Genomic DNA, 24627 nt, shown 5'->3' on the forward strand with positions numbered 1-24627 from the left:
GCGACCACAGCAGTTTCCTCTAAGTACTTTCTTCGTTATATATTTAAATATTATTTTGTTAAACCAATGAAATACGAATGTATTATCCCCTTCCCTCAACAGATGGCCAACAGCAGATGGTGCTAATGATTGTTCATATATTTTCTAGAACAGGATTAAAAAACAAACAAACAGGTGTATCTATTTGTTGGCATTACATCCCAAATGGACAAAGTAATGCACTGAAATAAATATTTAAAATATTATATCCTCCCCCATTTAGATTACAATAAAGTGTTCTTATAGTGTAGTAGTTATGTATTTGACTTCTAAAAAAAGGTCAGCTGTTCAAACCCAATAACTGAACTGTGGTACAGACACATGGACATTTGCTTTGGGTACATTGAGTTTATGTTAATGGTAGTGGATCAATTTGGAGATGGATACCAATAATAGTCGAACAACATGCAGAATATAAGCAATGGTACTGATTTACACAGGTAGAAGTTGTTGAATGGTAAAATGTTTTGTTGTGTATTTTTTGCCACAATTGAAAAAAGAGAATTACCTGAATAACAAGGAGTAAAAGGAAGAAAAAAATGTTCTAAAATTGATTGTGGTAATGATTATACTTCTCTTCTTGATGTGATAGAACTATTGCATTTTATGATATGTGGATGAAGTGCCAATAAAACATATATAGACACACACACACACACTCTTATTTACAGACTTGAAAACCCTATGAAGTTGTTGTGAGTTGGAAACAACCTGAGGAGAGTGCATTTTGGCTATGTTACTGTAAAACATTCTGATAGTGAAGGTTTGAACCGTTAGAAGCTAACTGAAAGGTTAGTGGTTCATTTCCAATGACCACTTCACTGGAGAGATACTTTGCAGTCTAGTTCTATAACCTTATAGACTTGAAAATCTTCGGTGTGCTTCTGCTCTGTCCTTTGTGGTTTCTCTGAGTAGCCATCGTTTTCACAGTAACAGGATTGACCAAGCAAGGTGATGCTTTTGAGTTGTAGATTAGGTGAAGAATATGGAAATTACCACGAGGTGCCAGCAGGCCAATCAAATCTATCCTGGAATCAGTCCACCCAGAATGTTCCATAGAAGCTTGAGTGCCAAGACTTACTCTCTCCTACTTTGAATAGCTCTCTGGAGAAACAAGTCTTTGGGAAAGCACCTCAAGCTTGGTAAAGTAGAGGATCACTGAAAAAGAGAAAGATCTTCAATGAGAGAGACAGAATAGTTGCAACCATAGTTGCAACCGTGGCCTCAAACACAACAACGACAGTGAGGGGGCAGGGCAGGCAGGATTCTGTTCTGTTGTCACCAGGACTTGGAATCCACTGCTGGCAACTAGCGTCAATAGACCCAAGGAAAACACTCACTCCGAACGAGTTTTCGTGTTGTTTTCTGTAGCCCTCCTTGGTAATTTTAATCATTTAAATTTTATTAAAAAATGAACTAAGAATTCATTGGCATAGGGTAACAAAATATTTTTAAAATTACATCATACTTTATAATAAAGGTTTCATTTTGTATCCACATCCACAAGACACATACATAGGTCCTATATATAGCATTAAGGTCGGCATACAATTAAATATATGTATGTAGTGAATGTAAAAATCCCAACATATCTATTCATATCCAAATCACAACATTTACATCATCACCTTAGTAAATGCATATTCCTATTGTTCATATATATATGATTTTAGTGCTCTTCTACTTTTTTCATTCAACATTCTTTTAAGACGTAGGTGGTTATTTGTGTATTCATTGATCTAAGTAAAATATTATATAATTTTTATTGCTAGTTATAAATACAATTATTTTGCAAGTATTTCTAATTTCATGATTATCTGGAAAAACATAAATAATAGAATATACTATAATCCTTGAATTTGTGAACTTGTGATATATTTTACTTCTTATATGACTATATTTTTCACCTGGCATTTTAACTTTAGCACATGTTCAGTGGGTGTTATTTATCATCAATATTCTTCTATGGTAAGTAGTTGCTCTGTGTAATTTACTCATTTTACTTTAATTTATTATTTTATATCTCATGAGGACCTGTGTAGTTGAACTAAACAATCCATTACTAATATAAAATATACTTATAAAAACTTCACATTGATTCCAATTCATATTATAATGAATATCTCTATCTCTATATAAAATATCTTATATATTCAGTGATACTAAAGTAATGTTTAATTTTAAATATAGATGATTTCAAACTGTGCCTTATTCCCTGACATCAAGTTGGTTTGTTGTGTTTCTGTGTCTCTATAATTTCCTAAATTTATATATTCATTGTTTTGGTTTTCTGATGTGTCCTATAAATATTATAACACACTAAACCCTTGAGAAAATTAAGAAATACATCTTTAAGTTTCATGCATGTTGCTATAGGTACTCTGTACTCTTACAAAAATGTATGCATATAATCAAATTTTTATATTTTTCCATGTGCTATTAAATACCTTTAATTTTATAATGTATCATATTTTATTAAATTATTAATTCTAGTTAAATTTTAATTTACTATATTTTGTCTTAAATTTTATTGTTACATATATCTAAAAGTGATATTAAATGCTTCATATACTTATTTCTTCTTCTTAAAAAATTATAAAAATATAGTTTTATTTGATTTAGCACCTGTCTTTCATCATCCTTATCTTATAATCATACTGCAATGAAATAATTTCCTGAAATTTCCTTTGTCTTTAACATTGAACTTCACAATACTTACAAAATGTCCATAATTAATCTTTTCTTCCTAACTCATGATTAATATTTGTTTTTACTGAATGGAAATCAAATATTGCAGTCGATGCACTTCTATATTCTGTGGAAATTAACTGAGCATTATATTATAGATTAGTCTCTGACAACTTTTATTCAATATTTTTCTATTGAGATAAACCATGTGAAAAATTAATATACTTTGTTTCCATAAAATAAACTTTCATGTTTAATTTCATTATTGTATTAAAAATGTACAACTCTATATTATGTTAAAGGTCTATGTTTTTACTATTATTCATTGTAACTAATTTTTGACAGGTAGCATCTTAAATGAAATGTCAAGAAGTGATAATTTTCAGTCATCCCCCTGAATGAAACTCTTTGAAAATAATAAATATTCTGAGAACACTCATTGACAAAATAATCACTGCAGTCATCAATAAGTGTTATGTCCCAGCAGGCAATACCATCGAATGGCCCAAGAACATGTATATTCCAATATGATTCTGAACAGATCTCAGCTGTTGTATTTAATAACTGATTGGGAATTCCGTAAATGATCTCTTCCTCAATTTTATCATTTGTAAAAAAATCTACATCAATGCAGATATTAATTGTTAAGTTACAGAAGTCATACTTCAGTAGTGTGGATCCTAAACTACATTCCTCTAAATAATATTTGGAAAAAATTCTCACGACACTGGAGAAAACAGACTCGATGACAGTTTGAAGAAAAATATATCTATACATTGCAAAAGAATGCTAGAGAATGCTTGTCTGAAACAAACCCAACTGCCATCAAGTTGATTTCCATGAGGAGCAGCTCTGTAGGGCTGAGTCCAGCTGCCCCTGCGGATTTCTGGGACTGTACCTGTTTGCAGGAGTGAAAAGTGTCATCTTTCGCCTACTGAGAAGCTGGTGGTTTTGAACAGCTGGCCCAGTGGTTAGCAGCACAACTAGTAATTACTAACCCTTCAGAACTCCTAAGATTACTTACTGATAGCCACCAGAAACTCGGAAGAGGCACCGAATCATTGACATAGGTGAGACCCAGATTTAAAGGTCTGAGGCTCTTGAAGAGGAAGAAAATACATTTTTATTTTGTTAAGTTAATCACTTGTGGTATTTTGCTAAGACAGCTTTCAAAAACTAAGACAAGTAAGACCCTTCAGTAAGGCCCCACTCTCTTATCACTACGAACCCCAGAAGCTAGTGTCCCTACCCTATTCTCACAATCCAATATCATGTCAGCATGGGCATACTTGGACTCTGTAGAAAACGTAGTGAGTATATAAAAATTCTTAAAATTAGAACCAAGTTTTAGCTCTGTCCATCCCATAAAGGTAATCATATTTCGATTTACTAAATGTGAGTGGGTAAAAAGAAAGCCTTCAAGATGATGGCAGAAGGTATTTTTAGAAATATTAGGATGAGCATAAACTTTCAAAATAACCATGGAAATGCTAATGAAAACAACAAGAATTTGTTTTTCTATATTGGCCACAACTCAGTAAATATAACCCTACATTTTTACTACAAAGGAGAGTAAAGGAAAATTTTAAATGCTGTGTTTTTTTTAAACTATAGCTTGATATGAATTTACAAATCAGCAATGTATTTAACTGGAATATGACACAGGATTAGAAGACCTCCAAATCTCAGTTCATATGGAGCGACGCCAGTGTTCTGGAATAATTATGAATGGCGCTACCCTCTTTCCCTCTTTATTGTAAAATGGATTCTAGCTGGCACGCAAAATTGTTAAATTGTTATCCTCTCTATGAGCCTGCGACTATGTTACTATGTAATCTCTGAAGAAACATGCACACATATATAAACATAATACAAGGAGGCTTCAAAAACATCATGGAAAAATACTAGTATTTTAATTACATTTTCCACCAATTTTTTAACCCCATCATATTTTTTTTTATAGAATTTTTCTCCTGGGAAATATTGGATCTATCATCTTTTTATAAACAGAAGAGTTATCATATTTATTGTTCTCAGTCAATAAAGGAAATAAATTACCAACCTTTCACTGTTTTTAGGATTAGCTGTACGGTTCTGGTCATAAAATTTGTAGCTGTGGGGCTTATTCATCAATTAAGAGAAAATCCAGAGAAGTAGAGGTATTTCTAGGTAATAACCATGAACTTTGTATTTAGTACTAGCAACAAACTCTCTATGGAAAATCTTGCTTGGAAAAAAAAATTAAAGCATCATTTTTCTTATTTAATGAAGGCAGCCGAAATACCCACACATTTCATATAAGAGTGTGGTACAGTCCCAGAATAGATGCTTAAAATAATGCAAGGTTTACAATTAAAACTCAAAACAAAGAAAAATTAAATATTAAAGTAATCTATATTAGTATTTGTATAAGAAGACATACATTTTGTTTGGAAAAAATTAAGAATAATATTATTATCTTGAGATTGAGTTTCCTATAATAATAAAAATACCAAATCAAGTCCATTGCTCTTGAGGCCAACCCAACTAATAATGTTCAATTCATATAAGATTATAATACGGGTAAAATAAATTTGGTAAGGCATAGTTGATTATTCATTTTTCACTCTGCTGCTATTGTAACCATCATGTTTTGGCTTTCTTCTATAATATACTGCATTTTAAAGGTTGAGAACTGGGCTGTAATCCCCATAGTAGGTAGTTAGAAGCCATCAGCACTTCCTAGGGAGAAAGAGCCCATAGGTTTTCTACTTCAGTAAACATTTGTAGTCTTGGAAAACCACAGGGCGTGTGGGGGTGGAGGATCGTTTTGAATCAGCATTGACTCTGTGACAGTGAGTTATGATGGTTATTGAAAATAAGTAATATCTATCTATATCTACATGACACATAGGTCACAGATCCTAGAAATAGCTAAATGTTTCCTATTACATTTTCTTTGAACTCTTCTCTCATGAGTAATACAATAGGAGAAAGAAGTATAAAGGTTATATTTCTCAAGGTAAGGCTTTATTTAGTCTATTCAAATTAAAAGGCTCCCTGGTGGCTCAGTGTGTTAAACCTTGGTTGCTAAACTCGAGATTGGTAGTTCAGGTCTACCAGCTTTTCAACTTGGAGAAAGATGAGGTGGCTGCTCCCAGAAGAATTTACATTCTCAGAAACTCTAAGAAGACTTTCCACTATGTCTCACAGGATTGCCACAATTTGAAATCAACTTTACTATGGTAAGTTTGGTTTGGTTAAATTAGTTCATTTAGATGCTTGGAAAATGATATATGTATACTAAGCAAATAAAGATGGTAAGAAAACTGCAGACCACTCTGTCATAGGTAATTTAAAAGTTATAATCAGTAAATTTCATCTATTTCTATTTATCTTAGAATATTTGGTCTAACAGAAAGGTCTCAGAAACTCTTGAAAAATTACGTTATATTTTAATTCTATTTATTTAAAACCTTTTTGCAGAGCCCTCATATAATTTCTCAAGTCTGTATAATAAATTTTGTATCCAGAGGTTGTTTGCTTACACATCTGTAACTGATGTGTTTACTTTGTCTAAAGATATTTTGCAAACATTTTATTACATGTGTGTACAAGTATAGATGATACAGTGGGTAGAGCACTTGGCTGCTATCAAGAAGATGGGCTGACATTCGAACCTGCCACTTTCCACTGGCAGACTACTCCCATAAAAATTTGGATCCTTAGACTCCCAATGGGGCAATTCTAATTCTGTTCTGTAGGGGATGATGAATTGGAGCAACTCAATAACAGTGGGTTTGGATACTTTAGTTGTTATTATATGTGTTTTTCTCCATATTTAATTTAAGCTCCAATGTTGTTCAAAATGTGGATAATATATATAGATAAAAGGTACTACAAAAAACATTTTAACTGCTTCCATAATCTCTGGTTATAGGAACAATTGCACATTTTATGTTAAATGCTTGTATTAGGAAAATGGAAACTGCATGGTGGTTATTATTTTATTTCTGTATTAGCTAAAATTCTATATCAACTCCATGCTGATAAATACCACCAATCATTTAATCAGTTTCATCTAAGTTAATACAAATATTCATGCTGTATAAACATATGCAATAGAATAGAATTTCACAAATCATTTAATTCAAATGCCTCTAAATGTTTCCCTTCTCACCTGTAGCCTTTTTTTGATGTGTTGGATGCATGAGTTACGAGATTCTATTCTTTTTTCATATCCAACATTTTTGAGTCAATATCACCAAAACACTTACATATTTAATGAAGGTTATTTTAGTCATTAAGACCAAACAATTTTGCCTACTTTTCTGAATATTTTCTGGCCAATAATTTATACTTCCTTTTCATCAAAATTCTTGGATTCTTGTTTATAAATAATAGGGAAAGGCGAAGCATTCACATTACTTTAGCTTATGACTCTTCAAATGTATGATATTTAATTATAATTTAGCAAAATCTATGGATTACAAACTAAATATAGAATATAAATGAATGCATTTAACATATTCTATAACCTACAGAATATTTGCAAGTATGTGCTTTATAAGGAACCCTGCTAACTAAGCATTTAGGTGTTCAGTGATAATATAAAGATTAATGATTTATATTCACCCAGCAGTAACATAAAACCAAGACTTGTTGACCTTTCAGTAAGGATAGGTGTTATTAGGTGCCAGGCAGTTGGTTCCTACTTCGACCCATCCAGAGTATAACATAACAAAACACTGATTATCCTAACAGTCATTGCTTTTTTGAACCCATTGTTGCAGACAGTGTACCAATCCATCACATAGAGGTCCTTTTCCCTGCCCCTCTACTTTAACAAGAATGATGCCCTTCTCCAGTAACTAATGACTGCAGATAACATGTTCAGAGTCATGTGACATTTTGTTGTCCTAGCTTCTAAAAATTTGTCTACCTAGAAATCTAAGACACATATGTTTGGCCTCTGGTAGTCCATTTTTTATTCAATGTTTTAGGCCATTACTATAAGTTAAAAGCGTGAATTCTTCTTTTGTCTTTCTTACTCACTGTCTGTGAGTATATGAAGTGATAGAAAATGTCACCATTAGGTCAAGCACATTTTTTCCTCAAAGTGACATGTTTGCTTTTAAACATTTTAAATAATTCTTTCTGGCAGATCTGCCCAATATATATCTTTTGATTCATTGACTGCTCATTTTTTCTTTCTTGCTCATTGATAGTGAATCCAAGTGAAATGAAATCTTCAACAACTTCAAACTTTTATCTTATTACCATGATTTTGCTCCTTGGGCCACTTGTTTGAATTTTTCATTTCACTATACTGATGTGTTGTTTGAGTTTTTCATTTCACTGTACTGATGTGTTGTTTGAGTTTTTCATTTCACTGTACTGATGTGTTGTTTGAGTTTTTCATTTCACTGTACTGATGTGTAATCAATACAGAAGTGTTTGATCTTCATCACTTTGTCCTTCAAATCCTCTTCTCTTTCTTAAGGCCGTGTCATCTGCATATTATGTGTTGGTAATGAATGTTTCTCCGATACTAATGCTGTGTTCTTCATAGAGTTCAGCTTCTTGCATTATTGTTTCAGTATTTGGATTGGAAACATGTGATGAAAGTATACAACCATGATACATGCCTTTCCTAAATCTAAACCACATAGTATCCCATTGTCAGTATATGTTATTGGGTGCCATGGAGTCAGTTCTGATTCTTAGGGATACTATGTACAACAGAACAAAAGACCACACAGTCCGATTCCATCCTCACATTGTTCTTATGTTACAGCCACTGTGTCAATCCGTCTCACTGAAGCTGTTCCTCTTTATGGATGCCCCTCTGCTTTTACAGGCACTGTGTTCCTCTCCAGAGACTGGTCTCTCCTGATAACATGTTTACAATGCTTGGGGTGAATTCTTGTCATTCTTACTTCTAAGGAGCCTTCTTGCTACACTACTTCCAAAGCATTTCGTTTGGTTTATGTGGGGTTTTTTTTTTTTTTTTTGCATACTTTCAGCATTCTTGGTCAGCACCGTAATTCAAATGCATGAAATTTTTGTCAGTGTTACTTACCCAATGTCTAACTTTCACATGTATATGATAGGAATAAAATACCACGGACTGAGTCAGACACATGTTAGTCCTCAAAGTAACATCAGTACTTTTAAACACTTTAAAAATATCTTGTGCAGCAGATTTACTCGATGTGATGTGTCCTTTGATCTCTTAACTGCTGCTTCCGTGAACATCGATTGTGGCTCCAGCAAGATAAACGCTCTGACAATTTCAGTCTACCCTCCATTTATCATGATGCTACCTATTGGTCTAGTTGCGGATTTGGGTTTTCTTTACATTGAGTTGCAATTCATACCAAAGGCAGCAATTCTTGATCTTCATCAGCAAGTATTTTATGTCCAGCCCATTTTCAGCAAGCAAGCTGTGTCATGTGCATCTGGAAGATTATAACAAGCCAACCTCCCATTCCGATCCTGCATTTGTCTTTATATAATACAACTTCTGTGATTATTCAATCAGTATACGGATTGAATCAGTATGTTGAGAGAATACAATCTTAACGCACATCGTTCTTGATGTTAAGTCATGCAATAGGCCCTTATTCTGTTGCCACAACTGCCTCTGGATTCCGGTACTGGTTCCGCATAAGTACAACGGAGTGTGAACTTCCCATTCTTCTCAAGGCTCTTCGTATGTTGTTCCGTTCCCTACTTTTGGATAGTCAAGAGAACACAAGGAAGCCTCGCTCTGGCATTCTCTGCTTGGAGCCAAATCCTTCGGACATCAGCAATGGCCCTTCTACTTCCTTGTGCATTTCCGAATCAGCCTGCATTTCAAGCCGTTCTCAATGAATGTACTGCTGCTACTGCTACTGAATGATCTTCAGCAAAAGATTACTTAGGTATGACATCAAGTCTCTTATTCTGTAATGTGGGCACCCTGCTGGGTCATCTTTCTAATGAATGAACACAGCAGGGGCTTCATCCAGTTAGTTGATCAAGAAATGCAGCATTTCTCCTCTGTAACATGTGAGGATGCCATAAATTTAAATGGATGATATAGTAAGGAGTGAAGGCATTGTTTTTTCTTTTTAAAGTTCTTATATAAGAAAGACATTCATATCAGATAGTGCATTCCAAAAATTAAATGGCTACTTCATAGGAGCAAATGACAAAATTCAAACCTCTCTCTGAGCCTGGTTAATCTTTTATTGAATAATGTATAATGATGCAATCATCAATTTTATTACAGCAAAGGTTTGTTTTAATCTTATAGAATACCAATTTGTAGAGTCACCTTAAAAATACAAGGTGCACATGCATAGTTATTCAATAAGAGCAGTATATTAGCTATATATACTGCTATATATATACTAATATATATATGAAGTATATATACTATATATATATCCTAATAGAATATGAAGATAAAGCATTACAGAATTTCAGATAAAATGATATTTCTAATGCCCAGATAAGAGTTTTCAAATATGTTTAAGGTAGTGTATGAATTTACCTTTATCTTGAAAGATTGATATATTTTGTGCTCTAGGGTAAAGGAGCATATAGAAGAACATGACTTACTGAACAAGCATCTAAATACCAAATACAAATTAATATTAATAAAGCAGACATAGCTAATTTTATTCAATATAAAACATGAAATACTATTTGATATATAAATACATATAATTGAAAAACAGGCTTATTTATTTCAAAGAATTAGTATATTTTTCATTGATTTGGTTTTGTCATGTATACAACATATACACAATTATGTCTGCTCTATCTATCATCTATCTATCTATCATCTATCTATCTATCTATCATCTATCTATCTATTATCTCTGTCTTTTAAACAGTAATTTGAGTGAAGGTTTACAAAGTAAATCTATTTTTATTTACCAATTCGTATACAATATTTTTCACACTTTTTATTTTAATCCCTGTGATGCAACATCAGTCATATCACTTCTGCTCTGTCTATCCCATTTCCTTATTCTTTCCTCTACTTTCTTGCCTTCAAAATCTTGCCCATGCAAACTATGTCAGTTCATTTGGTTAATGTTTTCTGTGATATGTGCACCTCCCTAATATTACTCATATTACTGTTCACCTTACAGGTTTGTTCATAATTTAGTTGACAATGAAATTACAGTGGTCAATTCACTTTCAAATGTGAAGGATGACTAAGGACCATAGTCTTAGGGTCCCACCAGTCATCCAGGAACCTGATATATATATTTTTTATGATTTTAACATTTTTATTTCCTTTTATCCATAGCCTTCTAAATAGGACTCCTTTTAGTGTTGTCACTAGTGATAGCCAGCACCATCTAGTTCTTTAGGATAATGGAGGCTAAGGTTTATAAGATCTCTCTGTTTATTGAATGAATATATGTCTTAAGTATTTAGTTACTCCTGTGATTATTATATCATTCAAAAAGGGCCAACCGGTTTCAGCAGCATTTGTGTGTGTATATGTGTATGTGTGTACTATTAGAGGTATAGTTCACTCTTGAACATTTAAAAGAAGGTATGGAACATTTTGTACTACATGCATGATCAAACAATAAGGATGGTATCAGCAAGGTGACTCGTGCCACAAAATGTTAAAAAATTCAGTTGGTTTAAATGCTGCCTGGGTTTATCCCCTTTATGCAGAAAACACTCTAACTCTTAGGCAGCACAAGAGTAAAATAAATTGTGTCTTCTACTAACTTTTACACTATATTAAATGTTTACTTAAAAGAATCTCTGGGAAAGAACAGCAAGGATTTTCAATTATTTTGTAAACATATGTGTAAGAAATTTCTCTAGGGTAGAAATAAACTGAGCAAAACCCATTCTCTTTGAAAAATTGCCCTCAGCTGGAAACAGAGGGGAATTTCTTGAGATAAAAATACTCTTGCAACAAACACAAAGAAGAAAAACAGAGATCCTAATAATCTTAGATTTCCATATGAAAGTGTTTGTCAACTCTCTTGAACATCCTACAATTTGACTCAGAAAAAAAATATTCTTTAAACATGAAAAGTAAATTTCCTCACTTGATATTCTAAACAAAGCTCTGACAAGCTAAAACTATAACAGAATGAATTTTGCTTTTAATTTAATTGTAAGAATTATATTCTCAAGACTTGCTTCCTTATTTTAGAATATGTTTGAGAGAATTTAAAAGCCCTGTTTACTTAAATTTCTTTCATTATTACATAGGAAATCAGCAGGAATTTAGGCTTATTTAGGCTAAAATTATTATGTAGGCTGTGTAGGATACCAACATGTTTTTGTGAAAGTTGAATAAAACTACTAATATCAATCTTTAGGATACACAATATAAATATAACTCTTTATCATTCTTATAATAATAAGAATATGATATATATAATATAATATATTTTATATAATAAAACTAAGCCAAACTCACTATCATTGAGTCAATTTCAAAAAAAAACCCTCTCAAGTTCACCATAATTTTTTTTGTTTCTACTTAAATAGTGACCTACCAGTGGTTATCAACCTGTGGATTGTGACTCCTTTGGGGGTCGAACGACCCTTTCACAGGAGTCGCCTGATTCATAACAGTAGCACAATTACAGTTATGAAGTGGCAGCAAAAATAATGTTATGATTGGCGTTCACCACGACATGAGGAACAGCATGAAAGGGTTGTGGCATTAGGAAGGTTGAGAACCTCTCCAGAATGGAAGCCCCTGTGCGTCTCTGAGTCAGTCAGTGTTTATGAGCGAAGAACTCACATCCTTCTCCCACAGAATAGCTGGTAGTTTTGAACTGCAGACCTTTGGGCAGCAGCCCTATAAAATCATCCACTCGGCCACCAGGCTCTTTTATGACCCAGTTTTCTTTTAATTATGTATCTTAAATTTACTGCCTAATCCCATGTATCTAGTGTTGATAAAGCAGCTCTATCATAATTGGGTGACTTTAGCAAACAAATATTTTCTGATAGTTTATTGTTTCTGAAGTTCAAACTTAGAGAACTAGCTCAATCTTTATAGCTTCTTCCTGTTTCCTTAGAGAAGTCGTGTTTCTTGCTTCTATCTCAGTCCAGCTCTCCTCTGCTCCCTTACTTAATCTTCCATGTCTCTAACACCACACTAATCCTGTCTCATTAATGCAGCAAAGAGAGCTCATTCCTAAATGGGATTATAAAACCAGAAATAGATGTTAGGTTTCTTAACACCTATTTTGGATAATACCACTTACAGATAATCTCTGTAAAGATAAATATATAAAACCTGAAAAACAACAGTTACAACAATTTGGAGTATCAAAATAAAGAAATATAAGTAATAAGGTGAAGATGGAATTAAACAAAATCACAAAAAAATCCATACTCCAATAAAAGTCATTAGAAGAGAAAAAAATGAAGCAAGGTAGAAAATGGATGCTAGAAAATGAATGATAAAGCAGATTTTACACCAACTAATATTCATAAGCCCTTTACATAGAAATGGTTGAAGCACCCCCATTTATCAGAGACCCATGAATTGGATAATTTTGGTGCCAATAAAAGCTTACTTTACAAACAAAACTAGGGTAATGTTAAAAGAAAGTCACTAAACGGAAGAAAGTTATAATGTATTTCCTCTACATGTTCCCAATTTCCTTTTTCTCTCTCCTTTTTTGACATTTTGATAAATTTTATTATTTCATTTTATCTTCTTTTTTTGAATCTAAAAATGCAAGTGTGTTTCAGAGATTTCTTTTCAGAACATACACCTTCAGTTAATCATAATCTAGATCTGTAATTAGAAGCCAGCAATTGTGTATGTTGTATTTTACTTAAAATTTTAATAAAGATTTATTTATTAAGATTTCTTAAATCTTGATATCAATCTATTGAAAGTTTATTTGTTGTTTTCACATAATATCAACATTTTCATTTCATTTAAATGTTTTCTTTTGTAGCATTTTTGTACGTGCTTCTAGAGTTTTGTGTGTGATTCCCTTGAATTCATCTGCAGCTCCTCAATCATTCTCCCAATCCATTTAAGGTACTTAAATATCATTTTTAAAATTTCTTACTGGGTAATTCCAGTGGAATTGTTCAATAGAGAGGATTCCCAGCACTTCTTTCTAGTCCCTCCTTTGAGTCCTCTTTCTTTGTGTTTGCCTTTGCCTTCTTGTATGCTTGTGAGAGTGCATTCTCACTGAAATTGCTACCTCAGAAGCACTGTAATCTTGTATCTGTATTTAACTGATTGTAAAATGATGTGTTCCTAGGCACCCCCGGTGGACGTGTAAGGGATGTAGATGCGTGCACAATTCTGTCTCCTGTGTATAGGACGGTCATGTGAAGATTTAGCTGATCATTGGTGGTGGAAAAGTGGTAGTCAGGCTGCAAGGATGGGTCAACTGTGGAGGCCTATTTGCTGTCTCCCATTGTACGGGATAAGGAAAAGGGAAATAGAAAGAAAACCAAATAAATAAATAAACTGACAAATAAATAATTAAATAAAGGTAAGAGAAAGCAAGTGAGGGAAGCAGGGAAACAGCTGCAAGAAAATAAAATTGAATAATTAAGAGGGAAGGAAAAATGGCAAAGAAAGAGAAAAAGAGAAAAATTCAATAAGAAAATGGGAGGAAGGAAAAAAAAGAGAATACAGAGCACAGAAAATAAGTTATGAGAAAAGAAAGAAGAGAAGATGAATGAAACAAAATGACAGATAAAAGGAAAAGAAGAAACAATTAAAAGACAACAGAATGGAGGCAAAATAAAGAAAATGGGTGAATGAAGGCACATATACCATCATTGATAAATATTTTAAATAGGCCCTATCCATGAGACTGTAGCGCCAACCTCAGGAAGAGTGAGGACATTGCAGGGGTGAAAGCGTCAATCACTGCTGAGTGGGTAAGGTTGGGTTTAGCCATATTACTTTCTGGTCAACAACCGGGAGGTAAGGTGGAATCCAACTTTTCGCTTTACCAGCCACCAGTGTTAATTTGCATAAGGCCATTATCTCAAACTAACTCTTTTGGAAAAGTTCACAATGACCACCCTTTCTCAGGACAGCCGACACGTTACCTATTGTCTACTCGCGTGCCACTTTGGTTCCCCTTATCTTTTAGTATATATTCAATCTAAGTCTTGGTCCGTTCCATTGAAAACCAGTGTCCCAGGATTAAACGCGTATCTGTTTAAGCCACTGCAGTCAGTGTCATCGTGTGGTGCCTTGTGTGTTGCTGTGATGCTGGAAAATATGCTGATGATGTTTCAAATACCGGCAGGGTCACCGAAAATGAACTGGTCTCAGTCAAATTTCAAGTTAAGCACAAACTAGAAAGAAGGAATAAATAGACTGCACTACTGATGGATCAGTCCCGGAAAACCTTCGGAAGAGCAGCAGCACATTGTCAGATATCGTGCCAGAAGATGTGCCCCTCATGTTGAAAGGTCCTGCGAAGGGGACTAAGGAAACTAACTGCCTCCTCAGAGTAGAGTCCAGCGTAACTCTGGGAACGAGAATCACATTAAGGGGGTGCAAAATAGTAAAACATCATAAGATGATGGAACCGATATTCAGAATCATTCTACCCAAAATAAGTGGTTACAGTCACCATTTAAAGAGGTAGAATATTGTCAAGCACCCATGGTATTGTGAATGTGCACTGAAAGCATGCATGAAAAACAAGGCTTCATAAACTGACACAACTCCAAATGAGTTGTTTAGCAAGCAGATGAAGCAGGAAAGCACCCAGTAGTCTAGATTAAGGAAGTGAGAAGATAGCGACCTGGCCAATTGAATGAGAGGAACCCATATTTGTGCCCATTCCAAAGAAAATTGACCTATCAGAATGTGTAAATAAGCCTTATTACAAATATCACATGCAGGTAAAATTTTGCTGAAGATAATGCAAAATTGATTGTAGCATTATATTGACAGGGAACAGCCAGAAATTCAAACTCTAGTCAGAAAAGGATTTAGAAAGAAGGATTCATTGCTGATGTTAGCTGGATCTTTGATCAAAGCAAAAAATAACACAAAGATACTTGTGTTTGATTGACAATTCAAAGGCACTGGGCGGTGTAGATAATAAAAATGGAAAACATTGCAAATAATTGGAACACTAGAATGCTGAATTGTGCCTATATAGCATCTATACACATGCCAAAGACAGCCCTTTGAATATTCAAGGGAATACTGCATGATTTAAAATCAAGAGGAATGTATGCATAGATTGTGTCCCTTTACCATACTGATTCAATCTGTATGTTGGGCAACCAATAAGCTGTATGTTAAAAAAATAACTAAAAAATTTGGACCATTTGAGCAATAACACATTATCAGTATTGGAGGAAGAATTATTAGCAACTTGTATATGCAGATAATGCAACAGTGCATGCTATAAGTAAAAGTACTTGAACATTTATTGATGACACGGGGCTATAGTTTTACTACATGTATCACACACCAAGACAATTTTTTTAAATCTTCACAACTAGACCAATAAACAATAACATAGTAAACAGTCAACATAATGAATTTTCAAAGAATACATTTTACATGTATTCATAATCAACGTCAATCTAAGAAGTAGATGGTGGCGTCCTTTGTCCAAGGCACCTTGGAAGATAGGTTTGAAGTTCCAAACTTAAAGTCAGCAGCTGCATATTTGAGCCTTCCAGGAGCTTATATTTAAATGATAAGCTTAGACCTGGAAAGAACAGAAATCCCAGTAATTTATGTAGTTTTGAAATCAAAGCAACTAAGTGCAGATTGGGGAGGAAGAGAAACTGGGGAGGAAAAGACACAAAAGAGATGGCAAAATAATTAAGATCTGCAATTAAATATGAAAACAAAGAGGGGAAATATTAGAATGCAGATTTGATGGAAGAAATATTAGAATGCAGATTTTAGCTATTGACTAAATGAAGACCAATAAAACAGACCAACAAAAAGAGCATACATGACAGATAAAAACTAATAAAAGTGTTTAATCTTTTTAGTTATGCTAATACCGCCAGTCATTGAAAACAAGTTTCTGGGAGCACGATTACCCTACATAACCGAGTTGTAATGGAGACAGGAACTGAATTGTAGGTCAATCCAAACATTATTTTTCTTGGTAGTTAATTTAATTTTTGTTTCTCATATTAAATAGTAGAATATATAAGGGGATAACATTAATCTGTGAATACTTACTTATCAATATTTCTGTTTATGTTTCATTTTGTGCGTGTGTGACTGTTGGTGTTAAAACTACACAAAAATGAGGTTTAAAAAATGTCTCACATATAGTATAAGAATAAAATTATGCTACATAGCAGAAAAGGCAGTACATCTTAAAAACAATTCTCTAATGATGTTTTCACCAATTTTAGACAGTATTGTTCCACTAAACCCAAAGAACACATGCAGTTTTCTCCTAAAGAAATAGAAATACCGTTCTTAAAAAAAGAAATTAGGTTTGACTAGACCAGGCTGAATTTACATCTTAGCTTCTCTATCACTTTGTGCTTCCTTGATAAACTCACTTTAATTTAGTCTCTCAAAATCTTTATTATTTTACCTGTAATGTGGGGACTAATAAACTATGCTTCATATCTTTTATTCTTAGATATATGAAGTTACAAAGCAGTCCACAGTGAGTAGAGTAGAGATCCAGAAAGGTATCTGCTATATTTTGCTATTGTTAGTCTTATTATAATTATTACTAGAAGATAATTGAAATTGACACTGGAATAAAATAACATGAGAAATAAATGATAAGTCATTGTGTATTAGAAGTATTACTTCAGAATTCCATAATAATAAAATGAGCTAGAGTTAATTTTCCTCAAGATTCAATGTTACAATGAATAAATATAAATTTTCATGGAATAGGTTTGCATTTTTGTAATGTTTTAATAATTTGAGAATTGTGACATTACTCCTGATCTCACTAATTGCATTGCCAGGCATATAATCCCATGTCCTCATTTATATTAAATGTAGACATCCACTGCACATAAAACACTTTAAAAATTGTTTGATATTTCTTTCCTGAAAGATTTTTCCTGGTCATTTTTCATCCAGTAGTGCTTTTTCCGAACCTACACACATCTTGTCATATACAAATGAGGGGTGACCACTAGCACACAAAATCAAAGTTAGTTCATTATAGCAGACCCTAAATCATCCAAAGGAAAGGGTATGTACTCGGGTGCTTCTCCTTTCCTTCCCAAGATGCCCAAGTGGGAGAGCACTGTATCATTTTCATACCAACTAAAGTCCGCATGCTATCTGCTTTAAAAAATCAGATTTCTCATTTATCCCAGCAGTATATGTCAAGCACAATACCTGTCTATTGGGGCGGTGTGGGGCAAGAAATGAACAAATGTTCACACAGCCAACGAAATGCTTGAGTCTAGGTTTTCTGTACTTAAAATAGAAATCAACTGGATATCACTTTAAAACACTAAGTACCATGCTTGATAATGCTTTTATCTTGTTCCCAGTGCTGACACAGTTTCAGAAACACTTATTTCCAGTTTATTTGGGCACATTATCATCAACTATGTTTCACCATCTGTGGACATAATTAAGTTTACCCTTAAATTTGATTTTACCAGACATCTTTCACAAGCAAGACATGTTTACTAAACATACTTTATGCAAAGAGTAGAAATAGAAAGCCAGTTAAAATGATTGCAAAACTTTATTGCTATTAGCATATTGGGTATAAAACAAGATTGTGCATACTGGATTACTCTAGGTTTAGCGGTGGCTGATTATCCATGGAGTTATGAAAAGTACAACAATGAATACCAAGAGAACTATTAAATTTATAATAGGAAGAACAAATTTGCCTCTTGCCCCTTATTTTGATACTTTATTAAACAACATTAAATAATTATATATGTATATAATATTATATTCCAAAATGTGTACCCACTTAGAAACAATAATGAAATCACATGTGATTTTGCATCTATAGGTAACCTAATGCTTTAAGGCAAGAAAGTTTTCAACAGTCATTTGCAAAATGAGTCATGCAATAGGTTATAAAAGTCTGTTATTCAAAAAAGAATATTCTCTATCGATCTAATATCAGATGACTTTTCCATAGTTTTTATACTTGAACACCCTTTTAAAATACATTTGTGTCCTTGTTTTTGGTCTCATGTAAGTGAAGCAGTGAGGGAAGTAAATAAAATATATTATAAAATAAATAGGGGAGAAGTTATATGATTAAGCTTCACCTTCCAATAGCTTGGATTTAGTCACAGTCAGACTTCTAGTACTTTTTATCTGCAGGAAAAACAAAGAATACATTACACAGTGTTACTAGAATTAGTAGAAGAAGGCAAAATAAGCAATATAGAATGAGAAAGGTAGTGGTTTATGAAAAAAATTAAGCTTTCTTTTTATTTGATAGCAAAAAAATATCTAGAAACTGAGTAAACTTTTTTTCTTAAGAGAGAGGGAAGAGAAACAAGAAAATAGAACAAAGCAAACCAACTTGTATCAGGGATTTCACACTTAGCTCTTTATCAGTCAGTGACCACTCATCTCTGACCAGCTGAGTGTATGTGGAATCATTAGACTCATTTTGCAAGTAAGAAGTTTGTTGGATTAGAGTGAACATCCTGTAGAGGGTTATTCTGTTAAATTCAGTATACTGGATAAACAAAATGCAATCCCCAAGCCAAGAAAGGCATTCTGTATTTCATGCCATCTAGATTCCTGAGAAAAGTGATAGAAGTACAATTCTGAAGGAATGTCAGGAAAATCACTCAGGAGCAATTGTATCTTCAGAAAGACACACTGTCTTCAATCAGAAGGAAACATGATTGAGTTTAGGGTAAGGACTACGAATGGTTTAATAAAAGCCATTAAAGCAAACAAATATTGAGAAAGCTGGTTTTAAAACCATGATGCCACCTAGTCTAGATTATAAAGCTAGGATAGTCTCAATTATATTTACCCTCTTTGAGAATATAAATCTCTGGTCCCCTATAAAGCACAATGCTAGCGCAATTTTTAAAAAAAGATTAACAATGGAGGTCAGTTAAACTTAGTGATACTGTTTTTAAAGGTGCTTTCTAATTGCCAAAAAACTAGATCTTTAAAATACTTTTTTATATCTGCTGATATAAATCAAATTTACTTCTAAATGAAGAGCACAAAGTTTCTTGGAACTAAAATTAAACAACTCTAAGTATATAAAGTGTTGGTATTTGAGTTACACCACAAAAGATTGCTATAAGCTCATATTCCCTTTGAGGAAAAGGTCCAGCTACACTAATTGTGTCGTAAGTCAACTCATAAAATTGCCAAACAGAAAATCTATATAAAAACAGCAATAGAGTACCAGAGATGGGAACATTTAAAATGTCCCTGTCTAGAACTGCAAGCAAATTCATATTTCAAAACATGAGCAAATAAAACAGTGTGTTCAATAATGTATTGGAGCCTTTAAATACAATTCCTAAAACCGATAATCAACTGTTAATAACTACCCCATAGTCAACGTGCCCTGGAGCAGAGTTTCCTGTAATGAAAGGCTGGCAGATGGCCAAGAGTTTTCTGAAGAGGGTGCATAGGCAGCCTCTCATGAGCTCATTCCTGCAGTTAGAGATCATAGGTTACACAGACGAACAGAATTATAGCATAGCTAGTGTATATGTGGCAGGGGGAGGGTAGTTTCTAACGAAATATGCTGGTCTCTTCTATAACTGGGGACTTTCCGTTTAATTTAAGTCTCATTATGCTGCGCTTCTGATTGGTGTCCAGGGCAAATACAATTGGAATAATAGAATTTAGATTTTAGAGGTAGGAGACCTGGGTCAAAGCTTTAACAAATAAAATCAGGTGCAGTCACTGCCCTATGTGAGCGAAATATTTTACTTTGCAATAATGCTAGTGAAGTTTCAGAGGTCTTCCAGACTAAAGTACACTGGACTCTAGGTTTGGTGATCTGCTTCTGAAACCCTTATGGATTAAAGTGGTCAAATTTGTAGTCGATCATAGAATTAAAGCAGGATGGGGCAATGTTTTGTTATATTGAGTTAGGGAACGGCTCAAAGCAAGTGAAAACAACAACACTTATTTGATCGTATGAAAGATGATTTTACTTATTATCTAGTCATGCTTGCTTTTCTGTGGGTACAGTGCAGTGAATGCTTTACTTTGGCTCCTCTAGACAGAGCCTTAATATGCTGAGGGGTCACGGAAGGTGGAGAAAAATGCGGATAGCAAACGTGATTCTCTTGTGAGAGATTGTTCACAGGGCTCATTGTGATTGTAAAGCCTGGAGCTTGACTGTGGGGATTGGGCTATTTTGTTATCCTGCTCAGTTCAAAATGAATATTCTCAAAAGCAGGGGAGTGATTTCACTACCATCAGGAAAACCCAGGGAGATCCCTTCCCTGCATATTGAAACTGCTAGAGGCAGGGTCAGAAAGCGGTGCCATCACGGAGGTGTTCAGCATAACCAAGACTCAGAACTTGGGACAGAATAGCAAGATTCCCAGAGAAGAATGCTCATAAAATTGGGTGATTTCTGGCCAGATGGAGTCCTAAATGTATCTCCAAGCATGTAATCGAGGACGTAGGTTTGCTGACTCAGAGAGATAGCGCTCAGTATCTTCAGGCTTAAGTTTATGGACCTGCGCATTCATTGGCAGCTCTTAAAAGGGCTTTGGAGCATTGCGTGAGCAGAGCAGAGGCCAAGGACCCAGGTGACGGAGTAGTCCAGGATCAGAAGTCATGCCTGTGGGTATGGCTGAGAAGAGTCTGTCCTGATGAGCACATCTGTGTCCTGAGTGTTTCTATTTATAAATTGTAACCTAAACTCAGAAAGAAAGAAAAAATGTGATGGAGTCAATTTTGCCTCCTAGGTTCTTCATAAGACAGGGACAGATTGCCCCTTTCGGTTTCTGAGACTTTGAACCTTTACAGGAGTAAACCACTGAGTACCTTGTGCTCGGCAGTTTAATGCATGACCCACCCCACCACCAGAGCTCCATCGCTTCCCTACTAAACCCCATAGTTATGTATGTTCATCTGTGAGTTCTGTGTGCCCTCTGCAAGGAACTATCAAAGTCAACGAGAACTGTAGAGTGCTGTGGGAGGGATGGTTGATTTCACAATTGATAAGAAACTTAGAAGGCAGAGACGTGTCTGACTTCTACCTCCTAGGGATCAGCCTTGGGCTGATGTTCAAGTTTTAGTCTCTTTCACCCGTATGTGGTCAGAAGGAGTCAGACATTGAATCTACATCCTTTCTGCACTGGGATCATGATGTTATAGTGCATAAAAATTGTGAAAATTCACTTTCTGGTTAGAATCATAAAATAATTAACATGGCTGTCAGTGTAAGGAGTTGATTCATTTTTTTCAATATCAGAAAAATCGCATCATAGCCTATATGTTACTTAATTTTAGATTGGTGCCATTGGTAATACATTTATTGGGCTACCAACTTTCTCTGATTTCCCACCTTATTATTCAGTTTCTAGATATCAGACTTTTGAATAATTAGCATTGTAACATCGTAATTTTAATTTATAGTCTACATTTCTGTTCAGAATTGAAAGCAACATACCTGTCCACTGTATTTATTTGTCACAAGAATGATGTTCCCCGTGTTGTCGTTAGGTGTCCTCATGTCAGATCCAACTCACGGGAATTCTCTGTACAAAAATAACACACTCCCAGGACCTTATCTTCCGCACCAGAGTTGTTATGTTGGAGCCACTGTGCCAGTCTCTATCACTGAGTCTGCCTCTGTATCTGCGACCATCTACCTAACCAACACGATGTTCTTCTACAGGGATTAGCCGCTCCTGATAACATGGACGAAGTATGTTCAACAAAGGGTCATATTCATCTCTTCTAGAGATTATTCTGGATGTACTTTGTTCAAGAACGAATCGTTTATTCTTCTGGTAGTGTGAAATATTTTTAATATGCTTTCCCAATACTATAATTGAAGAACATCAAATCTTTTTAGTCTTTGATTATCCACTTTTCACACACTTAGTCCTCAAATTGACATCTTTGCTCATTCATACTTTATCTGTCTTTTGTAACAGATTTGTACAATGCAATATTTTATTTGATGTCCTAACTGCTAGTCCCATGAATACTGATGTGGAGCCAAGTCAAATGAAATCCTTTACCAGTGTACGCTTTCCTCTGTTTGTAATGATGCCATCCTTTGGTTGCGAGAAACCCATGACTCTCTACTCCTCTAAACATTTAAAAACTTGGAAACCTGCAGGGGCAGTCTCACTTGGTTCAAAAAGGTCCCTAGGAGTTGAAATCAACTGGATGGCAGTGAGGTGTTTTTGTTTTCCTCTTGGCTTAGCTGTTAGAGTTTCCATTTTAAAAACCATATATCCTTTCTACAATCTTTTCACTCTTTAAGGAAATACCAATATGGTGTTCAGTAACCCTGGAATTTTTACCATAAGTCAAGCATTGTTTTTGTTATTTCCCTATACTAGAGTAAACTAAAAGTATTTGTTCCAAAATCTTAGAAACCTTTATGAAACCAAAATATCAAAATGAGAAGCTGTTGTTTCTCAGTCTGTCTTCGACTTAGATCTATACATTTCTGAAGGCAATGGTTCTTTTAAAAATTTTTATTGTAATAAATCATTTGATTGGGAGCTCTTACAGCCATAACAATCCAGACAATGCTTGTGTCAAGCACATTTGTACATATGTTGCCATCGTCATTTCCAAAACATTTTCTTTCTGCTCGAGACCGTGGTATCAATTCCTCATTTTTTCCTTCCCTCCCACATACTCCCACCTTCATGAACTCTTGATAATTTAAAATTATATTTATTTTCATATTCACACCATCTGCTGTCTCCCTTCACCCACATTTCTGTTTCCCATCCCCCTGGGTGGGTGTACATCAATCATTGCAATTGGTCTCCCTTTCTCCCCCTTCAACCCCCACCTTCTCCTCATTTACATGGTATTACTCCTCTCATTATTGGTACTGAGGGATTTATCTGTCCTGGAATCTGTTTACTGAGAGCTCTTATCTGTACCAGTGTGTATGCTCTGGTCTAGCCAAATTTTCAAGATAGAACTGAGGTCTTGATAGTGAGTCGGGGGTGGGGGTGCTTGGGGCAGGGCGTGGGGGGGGGCTCATTAAAGAACTAGGGGAATGTTGTGTTTATTTCACTGGTGCTATACTATTGTACCCTGGCTGGCTCGTTCCTTCCTTGTGACCCTTCTATGGGGGGGATGTCTGCTTGTCTTCAGATGGGCTTTGGGTCTCCATTTCAACCTCCTTCATTTGTCAAAATGGTTGTTTGTATTGGGTCTTCTGATGCATGATACCTGATCCTGTCAACGCCTTGTGGTCACACTGGTTGGTATGCTTCTTCTATGTGGGCTTTGTTGCTTCCTTTCTAAGTGGTTCCTTGTTTAACTTCAAGTGTTTAAGACCCCAACACTATATTTCTAATATCTGAGCACCATCACCTCTCTTCACCACATTTGCTTATGCACCCAATTTGTCTTCAGCAATCGTGTCATGAAGGTGAGCATCACAGAATGCCAGGTTATTAGAACAAAGTGTTCGTGTATTGAGGGAGGACTTGAGTAAGAGCCCAATGTCCCTCTGCTACCTTAATACTTAACTTATAAATATATGTACATAGACCGATATCCCTAATTTTATATATTAATAGATTTACATATGTACAGGCCTATGTTTATAATTCTATAGATATTTTTGTGCCTCCTAGTTCTTTCCTCTTCTTCCTTTTCCTTTCCTCCTGTCCCACTATCATATTCGACCTTCATTCAGCTCTGAGTAATTCCTCTCAGCTATGTAGAACTTGATCAAACCCTACCAGGCATTCTATGCCCTCCTCACCATCAATTTTAGATCACTTGTTCCCTTGTCCCTAGGTTTGTTG

This window comes from Echinops telfairi, unplaced genomic scaffold (genome assembly GCF_000313985.2).
Source record: "Echinops telfairi isolate 266 unplaced genomic scaffold, ASM31398v2 ScPeMD7_11;HRSCAF=52, whole genome shotgun sequence".
Lineage (NCBI taxonomy): Eukaryota > Metazoa > Chordata > Mammalia > Afrosoricida > Tenrecidae > Echinops > Echinops telfairi.